We start from the raw sequence: 20,988 nt of genomic DNA, 5'->3' as shown, positions 1-20,988 counted from the left end.
ATGATGCCAAGCTTAGATATTCTACCTATGACAAGGAATTTTATGCCATTATTCGAGCTCTCCAACATTGGAGTCATTATCTCCTGAAAAAAGAGTTCATATTTTTTTTGATCATAAGGCTCTCAAGTATTTGAATTCCCAGCAGAAGATTAGCCATAGACATGCCCGTTGGAGTGAACTCTTACAGTCTTATCCATTCCTTATCAAACATAAGGCTGGAACTCTAAACTCCGTAGCTGATGCCTTTAGTCATCGCCATGTGCTACTTACAACACTATAAACTAAGGTTGTTGGGTTTGACCTTGTTAAAGAGTTGTATTAGGATGATCCTGATTTTTGAGGAGTGTGGGAAGCAACTGTAAATCAACCTTTCCACCAGTTGTACAGAAATGACGGGTTTTTATTAAAAGGAAAAACCCTATGTATTCCACAGGGTTCCTTGAGAGAAGCCATAATTTAGGAAGCACATGATAGTGGATTAGCTGGGCATTTTAGACGAGATAAAACAGTTGACCTAGTGAAGGAGAACTTTTATTGGCCTTGACTTGAACGAGATGTCAACAGGCATATACAAAGATGCAAAATTTGTCACGTGGCCAAATCCAAGGGTTAGAATACTACATTATACATGCCTTTGCCAATTCTAGAAGCACCTTGAGAAGATATAACTATGGATTTTGTTTTGGGTTTACCATGAACTCAGAGCCAAAAAGATTCTGTCATGGTGGTTATGGATCATTTCTAAAAAATGGCCCATTTTGTTCCATGCCAGAAGACTAATAATGCTGTTCAAGTAGCAGACTTATACTTTAAGGAGATTGTACGTCTTTATGGCATTCTCAAGACTATCACTTTTGATCGTGATGTGAAGTTTCTCAGCCACTTTTGGCGGATGCTATAGAAGAAGATGGGAACTAAGCTCTAGTTTAGCAGCGCTAGTCATCCCTAGACAGATAGTCAAACTGAAGCTATAAATAAGATTCTTAGTAATCTTCTTTGCAGTTTCGTGGGGAAGAATTTGAAGTAGTGGGATCTCATTCTTGCTCAAGTTAGTTTGCTTATAATAACTCTATCAATTAAGCAACTGGAAAGTGTTCATTTGAAGTTGTTTATGGCACTCGTCCCCTTAGTCTACTAGACTTGACCCCTTCACTTGATTAGCAGCAATATAGTTCTAATACTAACTAAAGGGCTAAGGAAATCAAGAAGTTACATGAACAAGTTTGTGCATGAATACAAAAGCAGAACTTGAAATACAAGACTCAACGTGACAAACATTAGAAGTATCAAACTTTTAATGTGGGCAATTTGGTTTGGATACATTTATGAAAGGAACGATTTTCTAAACAACCAAATACCAAGTTGTCCTCGAGAGCTGATGGTCTGTTCAAGATAGTGCAAAATATCAACAACAACGCTTACAAGGTGAAATTACCTGGTTTTTATGGTGTATCCGCCACCATTAATGTTACTAATCTATCCCCGTATGTTGATAAAGATGATGAATTTGACTCGAGGGCGAGTTCTACCCAACCCGAGGAGGATGAAACGGAAAAATAAAAGAGCAGAAATGGAAGTCACATAATGGAGCACAATAAAATCTTTGTAACCTCCCCTTAATTCCTGTAACCTCCCTTTTATTTTGTATGCTTCAGTTTCACGATCCTAGTACTATAAATAGGGCCATTGTTGCTTGTGTAATGCACCTCAATTTTTAAAAGAATAAAGAATTGTTTGTTTTTTATTCAATTTTTGTGCCACCACAAGTAAAGACCACGTCCACTGTATGATTTGAGATTGAATCACATATCTTCAATATATGCAATCATTCTATTAGTTAGATATATTCTCATATATACAATTACGTAATCTTTTGTGTGTGTGTGTGTATGATTCTCATTGTAATCCTAAAGCAAGTTAATAATATATCCTTTTCATATATTCAAAACACTCCAACTTTATCTTGGTACCAGAGCCTTTCTAGCGTAAGCCCTACAGTAACTATGAGTTCTTTATTTAGTTCCTCAACCACCCAGTCTTCCTCCCTCCTTCCTGGTTCCACCATCTACAAAGCCACATCACTCACTACCTCCAATTCCTCCTCTGCGTCTATCAAGTTGGATAGACAAAACTATCTCCTATGGCAATGTATTGTTCTCTTAATTGTTCAAGGACATTATCTTAAAGGTTTCATCAATGGTGCTTCTAAATGCCTAGCCGCAACTCTTGCTGATGGCGATTCCATAACTCACAACCTAGCCTTCAATAAATGGATTTCCATTGACCAACTCCTTCTCAGCTAGTTATTTACAATGTTGACACTTGAAGTAGCAGCTCAGCTTGTTCACTGCACCACCTCTGTAGAATTATGGCAGGCCGCAGGAGATTTGGCATGCTCTAACACTCATGCTTGTGTTACTCTCCTCTGAAATGATCTCTAGTGAACTCATAAGGGCTCGATGAGCATGACTGGCTACCTTGCAAAAATGAAATCTATTTCAGACAATTTGCTCCTCACTAGTAATCCTCTTTCATCTAATGACCTTACTTCTCAAGTCCTTGTAGGTCTAGATGGTGACTACAATCCCATAGTATGTCAACTTCTTAACAAAGATGAGTTGAGTTAGGTAGAATTACAAGTATCGCTTTTAACTTTTGAATCTCAACTTGAACAAATCAATAAACTCAGCAACCTCAATCTTTGCTCATACTCTGTAAATTTGACAACACAAATTGGTCGATGTCGTGCACCCTCCCATGGTCATGGCACTCACGGGCATAGTAACTCAAGTAATCGTAGACGTGGACATGGGAGATCTTATAAAGGGACTGACAAAGTTGATTGCCAGTTGTATTGTAGGTTTGGTCACTCTGCTACCACATGTTATTATAGAGATGACAGGTCCTTCTCTAGTGACTTTACATAACAAACTCCCCCTTATCACTCTACTTTTATGGCGATACCTGAGACCGTCAATGATGAAGATTGGTATCTTGATAGTAGTGCCTCTGCACATGTCACCAACAACCTAGATTAGATTGACAATCCACGTCCTTACACTGGTAAGTCTCCTCTCTATGTTGGTAATGGTGATACTCTGAAAGTTTCTCACACTGGCTCAATGGGTATACTAAAATTAAAGGACATATTTCATGCTCCTCATATACTAAAGAATCTACTCAGTGTTTGGAAAATTACGAGCGATAATGATGTGTATGTTGAGTTTCATGCATCTTTTTGCCTTGTGAAAGATGAAAGAATGAGAAGAATACTGCTTCATGCGACACTTGAAGGAGGAGGACTTTACAAATTAATGCAAACATTAGCAGTAAATAATCTTTCTAATAGTAGTTCAGCTCAAAATAAAAGTAGTTGTGATTTTTCATTTTCTGTTCAAAATAAGTCAATTTCCAATAGTGAACTGGTACTGTGGCATAGGCGTCTAGGACACCCTTCCTTTGGTGTTCTAACCAAGGCTTTGCATTAGTGTAATTTTGAAGTCTCAAGTAGCAATAAAAATTTCTTTTGTGAAGCTTGTCAGTATGGGAAGATGAAAAATTTGTCATTTAATAAATCTGATTCTCATACACAACATCCGCTAGATCTTATTTATATAGACATCTAGGGTCCTGCTCCTATTATTTCTATAAATGGTTTTCATTATTATGTTAACTTTATTGATGATTATAGTCGTTTCACTTGGATTTACCCACTTAAACATAAGAGTAATGTCAAGTTGGCTTTTACTCAATTTAAAAATATGGCATAGATTATGTTTGAACTAAAAATTAAAGTTTTGCAGAGTGATGGGGGAAGAGAATTTAAAGGTTTATTGCATCTTCTAAATGACGTTGGAATTCTATTTTGGGCCTCTTGTCCCTAAACATCAGCTCAAAATGGTTAGGCAAAACGTAAATACTATCACATTGTGGAACTTGGTCTATCTATGCTAGCTCAGGCTAAGATGCCATTATGATACTGGTGGGAGGATTTTCAAGCATCAGTCTATCTTATTAATCATCCTCCTACACTTCTTGCAGGCTCGACCCCTTTTCAAAAGCTTTACAAGAAAAACCTAGTCTATATTGATCTAAAAGTTTTCGGATGTGCTTGTTACCCATGCCTTAAAACCATATAACAAGCATAAGCTGGAGTTTCATACTACAAGATGTGTATTTCTTAGGTACAATAGGGTCCATAAAGGCTTTAAATGCCTATCTTCCACTGGAAAGATTTTTATTTCACTACACATTACCTTTAATGAATACAAATTTCCATTTCAATTTGGTTTTCTACATCAAGCTCAACCCACTGAGGTTCACACATTCAATTTTAATTTTCCTACTACTCTTCAAGCAGCACAATCTACTACTCCACGGCCAAATAACATCTCATCTTCCTAACCTTGTGAGCCTCATGACATCTCTGTGCCATCTCATGTAGATTCATTATCTCATCAACTTAGTACCTCAAGTCCTTCAAATACACAAGCATCTCCTATGTCATACCATTGCCCTTCACAAACAAACATTCCTAGTTCTGATAGTATCTCATCTCTTTCTGAATCAATTGGCCATCATATGGTGACTCGTTCTAAGAATGGAATTTTCAAGCCAAACACCCCTTCATTAAAGTCATCTCTTATGACCCGGCAGAGCCTTCAAGTGTCTCTGATGCTCAACAATGACCAGACTGGTTTGCTGTCATGCAATCTGAATATGACGCCCTTATCAGAAATGGCACATGGGATCTTGTTCCTTGGCAATAAAATCAAAAAGTTGTTAATACTGTCGATAGGTTTTCAAGAAGTATCGTGTAGATGGAATGCCTAATCACAACAAGGCACGGTTTGTAGCGAAAGGTTTCTTACAAGATGCAAGGATGAACTTTAGTAAGACCTTTAGTCCCATTACCAAGATCACTACTATTAGACTTGTGCTATCTATTGCTGTCTCACTTGACTGGCCAATTAAGCAACTGGATATTAATAATGCATTCTTAAATGGCACCATCATGGAAGATGTACTTATGACTCAACTAGAAGGTTTGTTAACCCTGCAAAGACAAATCATGTTTGTAAACTAAAGAAAGCATTATATGGTCTTAAACAAGCTCCGAGAGCATGGTTTGAAAAACTTTGTAATGTACTCCTATGATGGGGGTTTTATAACACCAAAAGTGACAAATCTTTGTTTTTTTCTATGGCAACCACACTTTGCTATCATAACTCTTGTATATGTTGACGATATACTTGTAATAGGGAATGATATGTCATAGCTACATGATTTCACCAGAAAACTCAATAACATGTTCTCTCTGAAGGACTTGAGGGATGCCTACTACTTTCTTGGACTAGAAATACAACGTGATTCTAATGGAATACATCTCAATCAAACTTAATATGCCACTGATATTCTCAAATAATATAGTGACATGCTCTATTTTGCACCGTGCAAAACACCTATGGTGACTGGCAAGCTGCATGGTACAAGTCATAAGCTTATCTCATATGTAACTATATTACTAAGCCCTTTGACCTGAAATCATCATAGATTCCTACATGATGACCACTAAACTTTGACCTAGTCAAAAGTCACCTTTGATCGGGTGATCATAAAAGCTATGATTAAGCTTAGTGATATTCATGTAGAGGAATATGAGTGGTCAAGACAAAATTTGTCCCTTATATTAAGTGAGAGATATTACTGGGCCCCTCGATGAGTAAGACTGAGAAAATGTATGGCCATACTATAATGGAAAGGGTTTTTCCATGATACTGTTAGTCTACTCAAAGATCGAGAAAGTAACGGTCAGATAAAAGAGAATGACAATTATATGTCTCATACTTGACTGAAATATCGTGTGACAAAAGGGATGTGATATAGTTGCATGATAGGTTACATCGGATCATCAATCCCCATGTGAATTGGATAGTTGCAATGTTTTGCTAAAGGCCACTTGTGACTCATGGGCTAATAGCGTAATTAGCCTATTGTCAATTTCATATGGGCCTGCAGGGTCGCACACAAGAATAGCCCAACTCGAGCTATAATATCCAAGTTTATTGAATCTAAAATATGTCTAGATTCAATAAATGTAATATAGGGTGAATGAATTATATATATATATATATATTTGATAAATATTTATATATATATATATATGAAATATAAAATTTAAAATATAATTTTATATATATATATGTATTTGATATATATATATTCATATATGTATATATATATATTCGTGTATATATAATATAATATGTATATGTGATATATATTATATTATATTATATTATTTTAGTTTTAAATTTAATTTTATATAATAGATTAAATTTAATAACTAACATGATATGAAAGAATATCATGTCAGTTTTATAATTTAAATTTATAAGATAAATTCAAATTAAATATGATATGATAGATTAAATTTATGAGATAAATTTAATTAAATTTTTATGGGCTTTTAAGTGAAAGACGAAAACCCTTATCTATATACTATATATAGATAGGGATATCCTTTATGAAGGATGAAAGAGTTAGAAAAGTTCTGACGGCAAAAACACTTCGAAAGTCACGAAATACCCTATAGAAAGGAAAAATAATGTTTAAAGAACGGACGCTGAGAGTGCTAGCACGCTATTCGAGTTAAAAAACTGTTCGTGTCGATACCAGTAGAGGGAGTAGATTTACGTTGTCAGCTCATGAGATCCAAACTCTTGAAGAGAACGTGCGCCAAGTTCAAAGAATTAAAAGGTAACTCTTCTATACCTTAATTTAAACGAGTTCGTTCGGTGGAACTTTAAAATTTTAATCTTCTGCTGTGCATCCCTATCCAACACTTCTCTCATGGGCTTCCAAGAAACAAAGTGTCATTGCTCGATCCTCTACAGAGTCAGAGTATCGTGCACTTGCAAACTGTTCAGCTGAAATTTCTTGTCTTCGATCTCTTCTGATGGAACACAAGTTCCCACTTCAACGAACTCCCCTCATTTGGCGTGACAACGTAAGTGCAGCAGCTTTGGCGGAAAATCCTGTGTATCACTCTAGAACTAAACACATCGAAATTGATGTCCACGTTGTACGTGATCAAGTCCTCGCTCATCAATTTAAAGTGTGCTATGTCCCATCCCGAGAGCAGATCACTGATCTACTTACAAAGCCACTAGGTCACACACAATTCTTATATCTGCGTACCAAACTCAGGGTATGTTCCAGACCCTCTCTTTTGAGGGGGAATGTTAGTAGATCAAGTCATGCGGCCCAAATCATCTACAGAGCCCACAAGTAAAGACCACGTCCTCTGCATGATTTGAGATCGAATCACGTATCTTCAATATATGCAATCATTCTGTTAGTTAGATTATATTCTCACATATACGATTACGTAATCTTATGTTGTGTATATATATATATATGACCCTCATTGTAATCCTAAAGCAAGTTAACAATATACCCTTTTCATATATTCAAAACACTCCAACTTTATCTACTTTAAACGCAAGCGTTAACTACTTTTGATTAATAGATTGATATAAATTAATCTAACAAATCACTTTCTATGTCAATAATCATATTACATATGTCTGGTGCGATTTGTTAGATTAATTATATAGGAATTTATTAATCAAAAGTTGACGCATGCGTTTAAAGTGAAGGAGATATAATATACTTTTGACAAATCATGTTCTATGAAAGCTGGTGGCCATTAGTGTATTTTCAGGCGAAAACGACTTGCTTTTCATATTTGATCTGATTATCCCATATCACATGTGAGCCCAAGGGACACGGTTATTAGTGAAATCTTGCTTCCATAATTACATATATGCCACTCCCATATATGCTTCCAAATTAAAGTTAATTATATTTGTACCTGCATAACAAAATTCAAGTTACCAGCAGCAGATGATTTAATATAATATTACCATTAGCAAGTAATATTGCTAATCATGCAAGTAATATGATGTTAATTTTTTTTGCTTTACAGTATATGATTTCATAAATTCTTTTGTGAAATTAACAAATAATGTTAGTGTATTGACAAGGGAATGCTTTCATGAATGAAAACAGTTAAAGTTGCTGTCAAGTTATATATTGTAAATAACAAGTCTATCATAGGAAATTAACAAGTGAAATTAAATATGAGATAAATAGATGTAGTTAATTATAAACTTGATAATAAGTTTAGTGTTGAACCTTGCAGGACTGAAAAAATGGAAATGACATAATAGAAGAAATCATGACAATGGAAAGCTCAAAGACAGAACAAAAAACAAGTAACCGAAATTAAAAAATTCAAAAAATAATTTTAATTTAATATGGGAAAAGTAAAGAAATTACTTTAATTTTTTGATAAATTAATAAATTTTAAAATTTTTTTTGATAAAAAAATATGCAAGAAAAATGACATATAAATGTCACCGGAGGGAATATTATTCTAGTGAAAACAAGAAGGCGAGGGGCCCCATCATAATAAACGTGAAGAGTATTGAAACCAACCCATCCATAATAATAATAATAAATAAATAAATAAATAAAGTAAATGGAGAGCGCTGAAAGCTAGCACCCACCGGGCGCTATGGGAAACTCCGAGTCAAATCCATATTCGACAGCATTTGGATTCGGTAAGATGACCCACTCAATTAGTATTATCTCAATTATATTCTAATTGAATTTTATTAATATTTAAAAATTATCATGATATATTTTTTTCTAAAAGTTTAAAATAATTCTTATAACCAAAACACTTCTCATGTTTATTGTCCCTTCCAAAAATTTGAATTCTTTTTAAATATTATATAATAAAATTTCTTATAGTTATTTCATTAAATTGAACATTGAATAAGTGAGTTTAAATTACTCACTGAATTCAAATCTACATTTATAACAGTAATTGAAAAGTATAAGAAACTAATTATGTAAGATATTGAATATATATTAATAGCTTTCAATTTATAATATATCTTCATTATTAGTTGGGCTTAAGTTTCATAAAAAGTTATAAAATGAACAAAAATTAAATAACAAATTGATTTATTTAAAAATATGAAATATATTGTCGAGATTAAAATTTTTAAGAGATTTTATAAACATAAATTCACAATTTTTCTTTAATTCAATCAAATACAAGTTTATATAAATATTGTTTTCTCTTACAAGTAAGACTACCCATAAATTTAAATAAAATTAGTAGAAAATATGTAGTGCTGTTTTAACTTTTAATCGTTGAACAAGTCTTTCATAGCGCTGTTTTAATCGTCAAACAAGTCTTTCGTCAAATCTTCTGTGTGCATATTTCTACTCTTTAATATATATAAATTGTGGTTTTAACGAAAAAAATATTGTATACTCTTTTTAATTTTATAGGTAAATCACTAAAAATTATTTCACCAAAATTAATAAGAGGTAATTAAATTATTCTGTTATCAGACTTTTTTAATTTATTCTTATTAAATGCATTATTTATAAAAATAATTTCTCTCGCATATGTAAATTAAATTGATTTGTAAATAGAATATATATATATATGGGATTAGAGAAGTATGTTCTAAATAATTAAATAGTGAAAAAATATAACTCTATGTTCATATACTTTAATCATGTTTTGTGTTTAGTAACTTTAATTTTTTTAATTTGAAAAATAATCATAAAAATCCTGAGTTAATCCAAACAAAACACAACTAAAATATAGAAATAAATGTGACATATTCCCTTTAATATTTTTAAAAGTTTTTACTGTAATCATTTTAGAAGATGACAATTAGGGATATCAAAATAACATTAATGATAATTGTAAATTTTGATTTATTGAAATTTCAATAACAAACTATATTTTTTACTTGTAATTAAAAATATGTAAATAATTAGTTGAGAAATCCACAAAATACATTAGGAATTATTTGCAATGATAGTTAGAAATTTATAAAAGTCAATTATAAAATTTAATTTTTTGTTATCAATATATAGATAAATCACTTACAAAAATCAAGAAAATATACTTATAATTGTTTATACCATTAGTTGGGAATTTATAAGAAATTGCAAATTTCAAGCCTTGTGATATTTTTTGCTGCTAATACATAGATAAATCATTTAAAAATCTATAAAATATAGTTGGAATCATTTGTAACGTTAATTAAAAATTTAAGAGAGTCAGTTTTAAATTACAAATTAATCACTTATAATTTTTTACTTTCATTTTATAAAAGTTAAAAATTTACAAAAATTTCTCGTGATTCAAATCAATTAATAAAAAATAATTTATTATAAGAATCATAATTTATTATAGAAATTTTAATAATTTAATATCTATAATTATTATTAATGTACAGGTCTTATAATTGTCATTTCCCATTTTTCTAAAGTTGGGTGTTCCAACTTCATTGTCCTACATGGCATTCTGACATGATTTTCAACCTACGCGTTCAAATTATAAAAAGAAGAGACGAGACACCAATTTGATAAATAAAACAATACATAAAGCAAAGCAGGGCGGCCAACCCATCCATCCCGAAGATATCGGCATGATCTTTGTGGGAAGGTCAAATGACGAAAATATCCTTACAGGTTACAACGTTGCTCTGTGCAGCCTGAGCTGTTCGTTCATTCTCATTGCATTTTTATCATCTCCTCCTCAGTTTTGTTCGTTCTCCGCTTTTTTGTTGCATCGTTCAAACATGGCCGACTTTATTTCTCCAATCTTTAACGCCCTAAGCTGTTTGTGTGGTTACTGCGCGATACGAGTAGATTCAATACGCAAGCTAGGAGAGAACCTCAACTCTTTGCGAAATACTTCAAATCGACTGAAGAGCATGTACCTTGATGTAAAGATGAAGGTAGAAACAGCAGAGGAGGATCCAGATCCGGAGCTGATCGTTTTGAATGTGGTAAAGGATTGGATGGGCAGAGTTGAAGACCTTCAAAATGAAGTCCAGGCCATTCTACAGACAGGTGATCAAGCAATGCAAGCCGCGTGTTTTGGAGGTCGTTGTCCCAAGAATTGTCGAGCTAACTACAAGCTCCATAAGGTGGTCGCCCAGAAGTTGAGTGACGTTAATAGTCTTATAAGCACAGGGCATTATGATGTTGTAGCAGAAAAGTTTGCCCGTGATCGGTTTGATGAACTTCCTGTGGACAAGGTTGTGGGTGTAGAATCAACATTTGAGGACCTACGTTCACGCTTTGAGGACAATCAGGTAAGTATCATTGGCTTGTATGGAATGGGCGGGGTGGGCAAAACAACTTTGCTTAAAAAATTCAACAATGAGTTCCTCTCGAAGAAAGAACACATGGTAGTCATCTGGGTTGTAGCGTCTAAAGACGTGAGCATGGAAAAAATTCAAGAAGACATTAGGAAGAAATTGCGTGTCCAAGATCATGTTTGGGATGGCAAGTCAATGGGAGATAGAGCTCTTTTGTTATTAAATATTTTAAAGAAGAAGAAATTTGTGTTGTTATTAGATGATGTGTGGGAAAAAATTGATCTATTGAAATTAGGGGTTAATCCCTCCCCTAGTTGTAAGATAATATTTACAACTCGGTTAAAAAAAGTATGCGGCTTAATGGAAGCACAAAGACACATAAAAGTAAATTGTCTCGCACCTGATAAAGCTTTTAAGTTGTTTAAAGAGAAAGTGGGTGAAACAACTCTTGAACATCCCCACATATTGCACCTTGCAAAACAAGTGGTGGAAGAGTGTAAAGGTTTGCCACTTGCTCTTTGTACTGTCGGACGTGCCATGGCTAATGTTGTGACTACCAATGAATGGAATCGTGCTGTAGAAATTTTGAAGAGTTATCCCTCAAGGTTTTCAGGTATGGTTGAAGAAGTCTATTTCCTTCTTGAATTTAGTTATGATAGACTACCAGAATATATCCCCAAACCATGCTTTTTGTATTGTGCCTTATTCCCTGAGGATTATAACATTAAGAAAGAAGAGCTTATTTTGCTTTGGATAGCAGAAGGTTTTTTGAATGAATTTGATGATGCATATGAAGCACATAAGCAAGGAGAAGACATAATTTCAAGTTTCAAGTATGCTTGCTTATTGGAAAATGGTGATGAAGAAAACACAATTTAGATGCATGATGTGATCAGGGACATGGCTCTCTGGGTGGCATGTGATCATGGGGAAAAGATAAGATTCTTTGCAAAAGATGGTAATAGGACTAGTGGCCTTGAATCATACAATCATGCAAAGATGAATGAGTTAGAAAGGTTATCCCTGTGGGGTAGGGGTAAGATGATTCTAAATTTCTCACAGAGACCTCTTTGTCCTAATCTCATCACTATGCTTATCAGGGATACTCTAGTACAACACTTTCCAACAGAGGTATTTGTCCTTCCAAGTACTATTAGAGTGCTAGACTTGTCAGATAATTGGAGAATCACAATTCTACCATCAACAATTGGGGGCTTTATAAACCTAGAACACATGAACCTCTCGAGGACTAGCATAACAAAAATGCCAGAGGAGTTGAAGAATTTGAAGAAGTTGAGGCACTTGTTATTGAACTATATTAGAGGCCTTGAATTCCAGAGGGAAGTTATATCTAATTTGTCATCTCTTCAAGTTTTTAGTAGGTTAACTTCAAGAGAAACAAAGTATGATGATGATTTATTGTTGGATGAGCTAGAATGCTTAGATCACCTTCAAGTTATACGCATTTCTGTCTCCAAACTCTCCTCTGTTCAAAAAATACTGATCTCCTCAAAATTGCAAAGGTGCATGTGTTATCTAAATGTTAACTATGAATCGGATGTAAGCTCAATCCTTGAGTTGTGCTCGTCACTTCAAAAAATGGAGCATCTTGAAACATTACGAGTTTTTGACCTCAGTAGACTGGTGGACTTTGATGGCGAAACATTAGAGGATATTGAAGTTGCAAATATTCCAAGGAGCTTATTTTGGAGGCATGAATGTACAATCTTCCTTCGCAAGTTGACTATCATTGGGTGTCGAAATATTTTTGACTTGAATTGGCTTATACATGCTCCAAACCTTGAAGATCTTATCATTGGTCGGTGTCATTCATTGGTAGAAGTTATAACTGAAGATTTTGGGACTGCTGACACCAACAGAGTAGAAAGTAATCCTTTTTCTAGTCTCACTTATCTTACCCTTGAACATCTGAGCAAGTTAAGGAGTATTTGTAGAATGGGATTACAATTTCCTTGTTTGAAGAAGATTGAAGTATTATTCTGTCCTAGATTGAAGAAGCTCCCATTTAATTCTCAAAGTGCATTGAAAAATCTACAGAGCTTTAAAGGAAATGATGGCTTGTTGGTTCAATTGCAGTGGGAAGATGAAGCTACCAAACATCTTGTCATCTCAAAATTTTCAGTACGTTGATTATTTTTCTCAGATAGTTGTCATCAGGTAAGTTTTGAAGTTATTCTCACTTTCATGCAAATGCTAATGTTTTATGGTTGACCCAAGCATTGCATGCATATAAATATTAATCATGTGATTATTATATTTGTAAAGGATTTATTTATTTTTCAAAACTTCATGTGTATTATTGCATCTTGATTACTTTTGAAACGTTTCAAGATTTGTAGAATTTTTAATTAAAGCACATATAGCATATGAGAAAATTTTGATATCACTCTTACCTGCACATGTTTAGTTTATTATAGAGTTTTATAGAACCGCATTAAAAATAAAGAGAAATAGTAATTTTGTAAATATTTAATTTGACATATAAATATGTTTGTGCTCTATTATTTGGTTTGTAGTTTCTATGGGTTACTGACAGTGGTTTTAATGTACTTTAAAGTTTTAACTTGGGCCTCTGTATGGGCTATTTCCACTACTTAGTTAAGCTAAGAAAAAAGAGGAAAGATGTGAATAATTCTAAATTATGTGCAATAAATTTATTAAAACTCACAAGAGGAATAAAATGGTTAAATTTTTCGAAATTATGGAATTATTAAATAATTTTTGAATATAATTCATCAAAGATATTCAAGGACACAACTTTGAACTTTAAACCGTATTCAAGATCTAATATTTTAGTAAATAATTTATGCATACAAATTCTCGTGTGTGTATTAAAAAATGACATATAATTTTTTTGGAAAGAAAATTACACATATATTCACTTACAAATAAAATAATATAATAATATTATATTTTAAAAAACAACATGAGATAATTTAGCTGTGAACTACAATAAGTTTTATGTTAGTTGCTTTGTTTCAATAAACTTTTATTATCTTTTGGGTACATTTAGTAAGTATTACCTCGTGCTTTTGTTATAAGACATTTCTAACCACTTTAATAGAATAAATGAGAGATGGTTAAGTCATTTTAATTTTTCTAAAAATATAATAAACTTTTAATGTTATCCATATTTAAATGAAATTGTTTTTAAATTTGTATTACATTATCTCTCATAGTTGATGAGTTTAAATAGAGGTAATAAAGAAAAAAAAATGTAATTAATGCCACGCCAAATGTCTTATATTAAAGACTATCAATTTTCCCCCCTAGAAGATGCCTTACAATTATAAGAAATGCAGTAGTTGATATATACCGGAGTTAATTTTGAGGACCTATCCTGAGTTTATTAAGTCTTCCATGTCTATCTGTTTGCATTTTCTTGCTCATATGAAGCTTCCTTTCTCTTTTGTAGTTGCATCGGGACATTCTGTTTTTATGATATCTTTCATTTTGGTCAAAAAAACTGTTCAATAACAAATTTATTGATTTATATAATATAGAAAAAAAATTTAAAAGAAATAATTACTCTCGTGTACTGTAATATATTCATTTTTAAGTTGCAGAGAGCCTTCACTAATTATTATTATTATTATTATTATTTGCGCTAAACTTTGCATGCAGGGATGGATCATTCTAAATCATATTTCAGGAGGTGCTGAGATTTTTCTTTTTCTGGGACAAAAACAGGAGGCTCTATGTTGAAGGTAAAATTGCTTGAAATAAGTGTGTGGATGATGGTTGTACTTGTTTGCTATATATATCCTCTCAGCTTGTATTTTTATGTATTCTTTCACGTACCTATTATTGTTATTTTTATTACAGCACTGTTCTGTGGTTCTGGGTTTTCAATACTGTTCACGCAAAAACGGTATCATAATGGGGTAACTATTTTCTTTTATATATATTATGATGGATTGCAATGGCAAGTTTCATTTGAATGCATGTATGTATGTACGTATGTATGTACCATCAACTCCAATGAAGAAAAATTTAGGCAATCTGGAATGACTGCCTTTAAGGTAAAACCAGAGCTTGCAAATCATCATTTATGAAGTAGAAGTTTAGAAATGTAGATGGCACAAGTTGCCGTATGAATTTAGTATGTTATATTATGACGGTTATTGGTTGTGCTATAACCGACATCCATAAGCCACATGTCCCTAGGTTGGGAAGCACTTGAGCATCCGATCCAAACCAATCAACCTAGGTTGAAGTACATGATATATAAATACATGGTTATTCCATCTCAGCTTTTATGGCTCCCATCAATGTTTAATGGCTATGACTATGAGATTTATTACAACTCACGAGATATGCCAAACTAAAGGATCACATGAAAAATTCTTGGGCACAAGATTTGCAAATTTGGAGACTCAACAAGAATCAACTCAACAAATCCATAATAATTTCCAACAATAAGAAAAAAAAAATCTCAATTATAGTCCGAATGATTTAAATTTATAACTTCAACAAACACAACATTTAACAAACTTCAACAATACTATATTACAACAATAATTTAGAAGCAAACTCAACAAATCTTCATACAAGTATCTCCTTAGTATTAATTATACTTGAAGTATCTGTCAAAAATAAATTACATACACATATATAAAGTGATTAATAAATGTAAAAATGAAATATATAAATTAAATTAAGAAATATAAAATTGAAAATATTACTTCAACATTAACAATATCGTCAATCTCTTAAAAATTGTCAAACTCATGAAGCATAAAGACAAATTTTGAGAGAGATTGCCTTGCAACTAGCCAATTCTAGGCACAAATGAGTGCTTCAGTCATCTTAGGAGATAAAAGAACTCCTATAATCATCAACAACACATCCTCCAATGCTAAAAGTTGATTCAGAGGCAACTATAGATACTAATATAGCCAATACATCTCATGCTATCAAGGAAAGCACTCTATACTTGGTAGAATTGACTTTTCACATGTCAAGATATTGAAATCATTATCATCATCATCATCATCAATAGGGGTGTCTTCAGATGCATTAGTAGAAAGGTATCTATCCAACTCTGATTGGGTGTCCATTAATGAGCTTTTTTGCTTCAGGAATGCCAACCATCTACAACCAAGGTCTTTTTTTTTTTTACCTTTATTTGCATTTGCATTTGAAGTGTTGATATCAAGAGCATTTGGAGAATTGAAACTACTAGAACTACTTGAGCAATTCTTGCAGAGTATTCCTCAAATAGGTGATACAAAGTGTCTCTTGACTTGTTCTTCATGTACATACAAAGGTCATGGTCATGAAAAAGTTGCTTAAATACATGGTTGATATAGGCAAGCTTGTATCCAAGATTGAGAATCATAGCAATAATCAACAAAAGATTCAAATTATTTGTTGTCCCTCAAAACTTATCATACTTACTCTTTATGTTCAAAGGCATTTCCCTAAGAAGAGGGTCATCACTTTTAATATTCTTCTCTAACAACTCCTAAATCAAAGTGATTTGATAGAAGCATGTATGTGTAGTAACTTTCAGTGTGCTAGAAAATTGCAAAGTGACATCATAAAATACCTTTAAGGATTTAAGAAAGAACCATGCTTTATTCCAAGCTTGTTTGTTTGGAAGGCCATTACACTTAAGAGGAGCTTACCTAGAGTAAGCAAAATCATCTATGTTGTCATCAAGTCTATCACTTTGCCTATAAAAATAGGCATCCATGCTACCATCTAAATGAGAAAAGTCACTTTGAGCATGATGCTTTGAACCTTTGTTAAAATAGCTAACAAAATCTTCATCCTCATCCTCTAATCTTTCAAATGCTTTTTGAAACTTCAAAGCAACATCTAACTATGTGGAATTCCATGTAGTGCTAACATCTAGGCAAACAATACTTTTTGTATCCAACATTTTCAATTCACAAACATCTTTAAATCTTTGCAAATGAGCAAGAGATAAATGAACATATCTAATAGCATTTTGAATGGATTCAAAGGTGTCTTTCAACTCCTTCAAATTGTCATTAACAACTAGATTAAGAATATGTGCAAAACATCATAGTTAAAGGTAATCACCACCACAAACAAGACCCTTCCAGTTCTTTAGATGTCTTTTTAAATAAGACAAGGTTGTGTCATTGGATGTCACATTACCTATGGTTAGGGTGAACACATTTTGTATGCCCCAGTCTAATAAACACCTTTCAATTGTCTTGCCTATTGTATCACCCTTATGATTCTCAGTCATGCAAAAATTAAGAATCCTCTTATGCAAGTTTCAATCATTATCAATGAAATGGGTTGTCAAACATAAGTAATTGAAGTTTTTAATTGATGCCCAACAATCTGTTGTGAGGCAAAGATTATTAGTACACTTCTTCAATAAATTTTTCAAGATTCTAATTTCACCTAGATACAATTTTCAGGCATCTCTAGCCACTATTGTTCTTGAAGGGATCTAAAATTGAGGTTCTAACTCCTTGACAAACTTTTTAAAGCCTTCCTTCTCAACAAGCCTAAATAGTATCTCATCACATATGATGAACTCAACTAGAGCCCTACAACATCATTTCTGATTGAACATGTGAGATACTAAGCTTCCAATTTGCCTACTTGGTGTCACATAATTCAACATAGATTGCTTTGTCATCTATGTAGCTTTATGTGGATTCTTGAGACATCTTGGTACATACCTCTTCAAAGATGTTAAACCATGCTTGCTTGGGTCACAAGCATAATCTAAATTATAGTACTTACATGCAACTCTAATTTCTCAATTTGTCTCCTCCAATGGTAACTTAGTAAAGTGTTCCCATATTTTTTATACCTTTCTTTCAGATTTTTTTCCCTCTTTTTCTACCTTATGTAGCTTCAATTTCAGCTACATTACAAGAAGAAGAGGACATTTTATAATGGTTGGGGGTTGAGGAGGAGGAGTAGGTGTCAAAGATGGTCTAGAAGGAGTTGGAGTCACATTTTCACCAAGAAAGAGAGAAGATTGAGGTTGGTCAATGCTAGAAGCATGTTCAATATCCATGACTTCACAATGATAAAATACAAAATATTACCAATGAGGTTATAGCCATAACTAAATAAAAAAAAACTTCTAATAAAATACAGTTTAATAGAGAGGCAACATATAAGCAAACATGAAGCAAAATTAAAAACTTAATGGGAGAAAAAATGGCATTTAAATTTGCTAGACCATGCCAAATCTCAAATTCAAAATATTTGTCTTCAAGAACAAAATGTCTTGGGATGCATACTTTATTGGGACACCTTATGCATTAAGTGCAAAATGTCCACATGGTGTGTAATAGAAGATTGAAGCATGAAGCCCTATCATTTTGTTTTACAAATTCATCTTTCAACATGGAATATTGGTTTGTTTGAGACTAAGAGCTATGCCACATGTCACTTCAACTTTAAAACCAAATTATTCTTTCAAGAAAAATGACACGTTAGAGTAATTTTGATAAAAAGGTCAATTTTAACTTCAATACCTAATTAGATAGAGAAAACTCTAACACACATTCAAGCCTTGGAAATAAAGAGGAAGCAAGCCTTTACTTCAATATAAGAGGACCCACAATGAGCAAGTAGCAGAGATACCTTAGCAAGTAATTAGACAAAGACAAATCCGACATACATTCAAGAAATTAATAGCAGTAAGTAGCCGAAATACCTCAAAGATAGCAAAATGCAAAGGAATTAGAGGACCCATAATGTAATATCCTTAATTTTTAAACTTGATTATTTAAACTTGATTAGGGTAATTAAGTTTGTTACTAACGTGTGCATTTCTGGTTGTTGACGAACATTAATGGACGAAAGTCCACCAATAATGAGCTGGCTGGGGCAATGTGGCTCCATTAATAGCCATTAAATGTTAATATGAGTTAGAGGAAACTAAGAAACTAATGAGTACTTTTATATAAGAAGAGAATGAATCTTAAGAGTGCAGTAGTGATTGAATTAATAGTGGAAATTATCCAAAAAATTAGATATTGATGAATTATATTGTCAATATTCATAGAGTAATCACTTTGGCACCATTCAACCTTCTTGAAAGCTTTGGGAGTGAGTATTTAAGGGATGAGACCTTTGATCTCTTAAAGGTTTGAGATAGCCGGGAGAATTTTACTTTATACATTTGTGTGTTAATTATTATTTTATAATTGAAATGTGTGAAATTAAATGAAATGCAAGTGTGGAAGAAATTGCTTGAAAATTTACTATGATGATTTTTGCAAAGTTCAATGACATGTTATATGTAAAAATTCTTTGAAACATTGTTAGTAGATTCCTATGATATGATTTCTTGGGAGTGTAATGATATGACTTGATATGTGAATGGTACCATGAAATGAAAACTTGTAAAGTTCTATGATATGAGATTTGTAAAGTTCAATAAACTGTGAAGTTAAGGAGTTCAATGAATTTGTAAATGAGAAATTCAATGAAATAGATAAGTGGAGTTCAATGAATTAACTATGTGTATAATGTGATATTCATGTATGGGATGCATAAGATGATGTGTTTGTTCGTGCTTGACATCGAGTAATTGCATGCTTCAAAATATTGCACACTTATGCATCACATGATCATAAGAGGTTAGCCTAGAAAGAGGAGTAGAGAATCAAATCCACATAGTAAGGCTCCCATCTAAGTTGATGGCTTACCTGGATTGTTTATATATATATATATATATATATTATCCTACTTGTTTAATGAGAGACTATTTTACTAGTTCAACAAGTAACTCAAACCTAGCTACCTATCCACTAGTTTAATGAGGAAGCTAGTTTAGAGAGAATGACACCCCATAGTGAGAGAAATGGAGGAAACCATGTTCTATAAGTGAGTTGGGAAAACCTTGGTCGAGTAACCTCTCCCATGTATTTAGGCTAAGGAAGTCCTAGATTATAGACTATCCTAATTTGTTATAACCCACAGTTTTGTGTTAGAAGAGTAAAGAGGATATAAGGAAGGTATGATCATGCACATAGTGAAAACGGGCGTATGGTTGTTATGTTGTGACCCAAATGAAATAAAATGTGTGAAAATCTTGTTCTTTATGAAATGACATTAATTTGATCTATATATCATGAGTATGTAATATTGTGAATGAGAGTGTGGATGTACGATCTTGAAACATATTTTATGATTTGATATTAATCATTATTGCACATGTATGTCTTAATGAGAATGAAAAGATTGAGTTGATGCTCTTGAATTTGTCCATGTTTCAAATTTCTTATTAGTTTGGCCCTTGCATTTAAATTAATTGACATGCATTAGTATGAGTTAGTTGGAACTTAGTTACTAAGTGGTTGTACTTACCTCACTATCTTCAATATTATAGGAAATAGCTTAAGAGGATCGGACAAAGAAAAACAACCAAAGGCATAGGATTGACATCTTAGTAGTAGGCCTTTTTCATCTTTTGAGTTTGTATGTGTATATGATGATTAATATTGCTAATTAGGACTAATCCATCTTGGATCTGACTTGCATGATGTGTTTTGTGAATTGTAAAGTGTATTTTGGGCTTTAGGGTGTATTCATGTGATTTGTGATATTTAGAGCAAGGTCAAAATACTAGTGCAAGTCAGAAATGATTATAAATTGTGATTTTATAGATTATTGGGTAAAAAGTGAGATTTTACCTCCCCTTTCTGTTTTGAGATTAAGGAGTAGTTGAGCATTAAAAATGTGATTTATAAGTGTTATGTATGTTGTGGTGCATTGCACAGGTTAGTTTTAATCTATTGTATATGGTCTGAGT

At 32.8% G+C, this 20,988-nt stretch overlaps 1 pseudogene; it reads left to right on the top strand.

The window, feature by feature from the left end:
• Positions 1-10,531: 10,531 nt before the first annotated feature.
• LOC129284943 (probable disease resistance protein At5g63020) lies at positions 10,532-15,130 on the top strand (annotated as a pseudogene).
• Positions 15,131-20,988: the final 5,858 nt, after the last annotated feature.

The sequence above is a fragment of the Prosopis cineraria genome, unplaced genomic scaffold, assembly GCF_029017545.1.
Source record: "Prosopis cineraria cultivar Desert tree isolate PC_DT_omini unplaced genomic scaffold, ASM2901754v1 PC11, whole genome shotgun sequence".
Classification (NCBI taxonomy): Eukaryota; Viridiplantae; Streptophyta; class Magnoliopsida; order Fabales; family Fabaceae; genus Prosopis; species Prosopis cineraria.
This window is presented reverse-complemented; position numbering and strand designations above follow the sequence as displayed.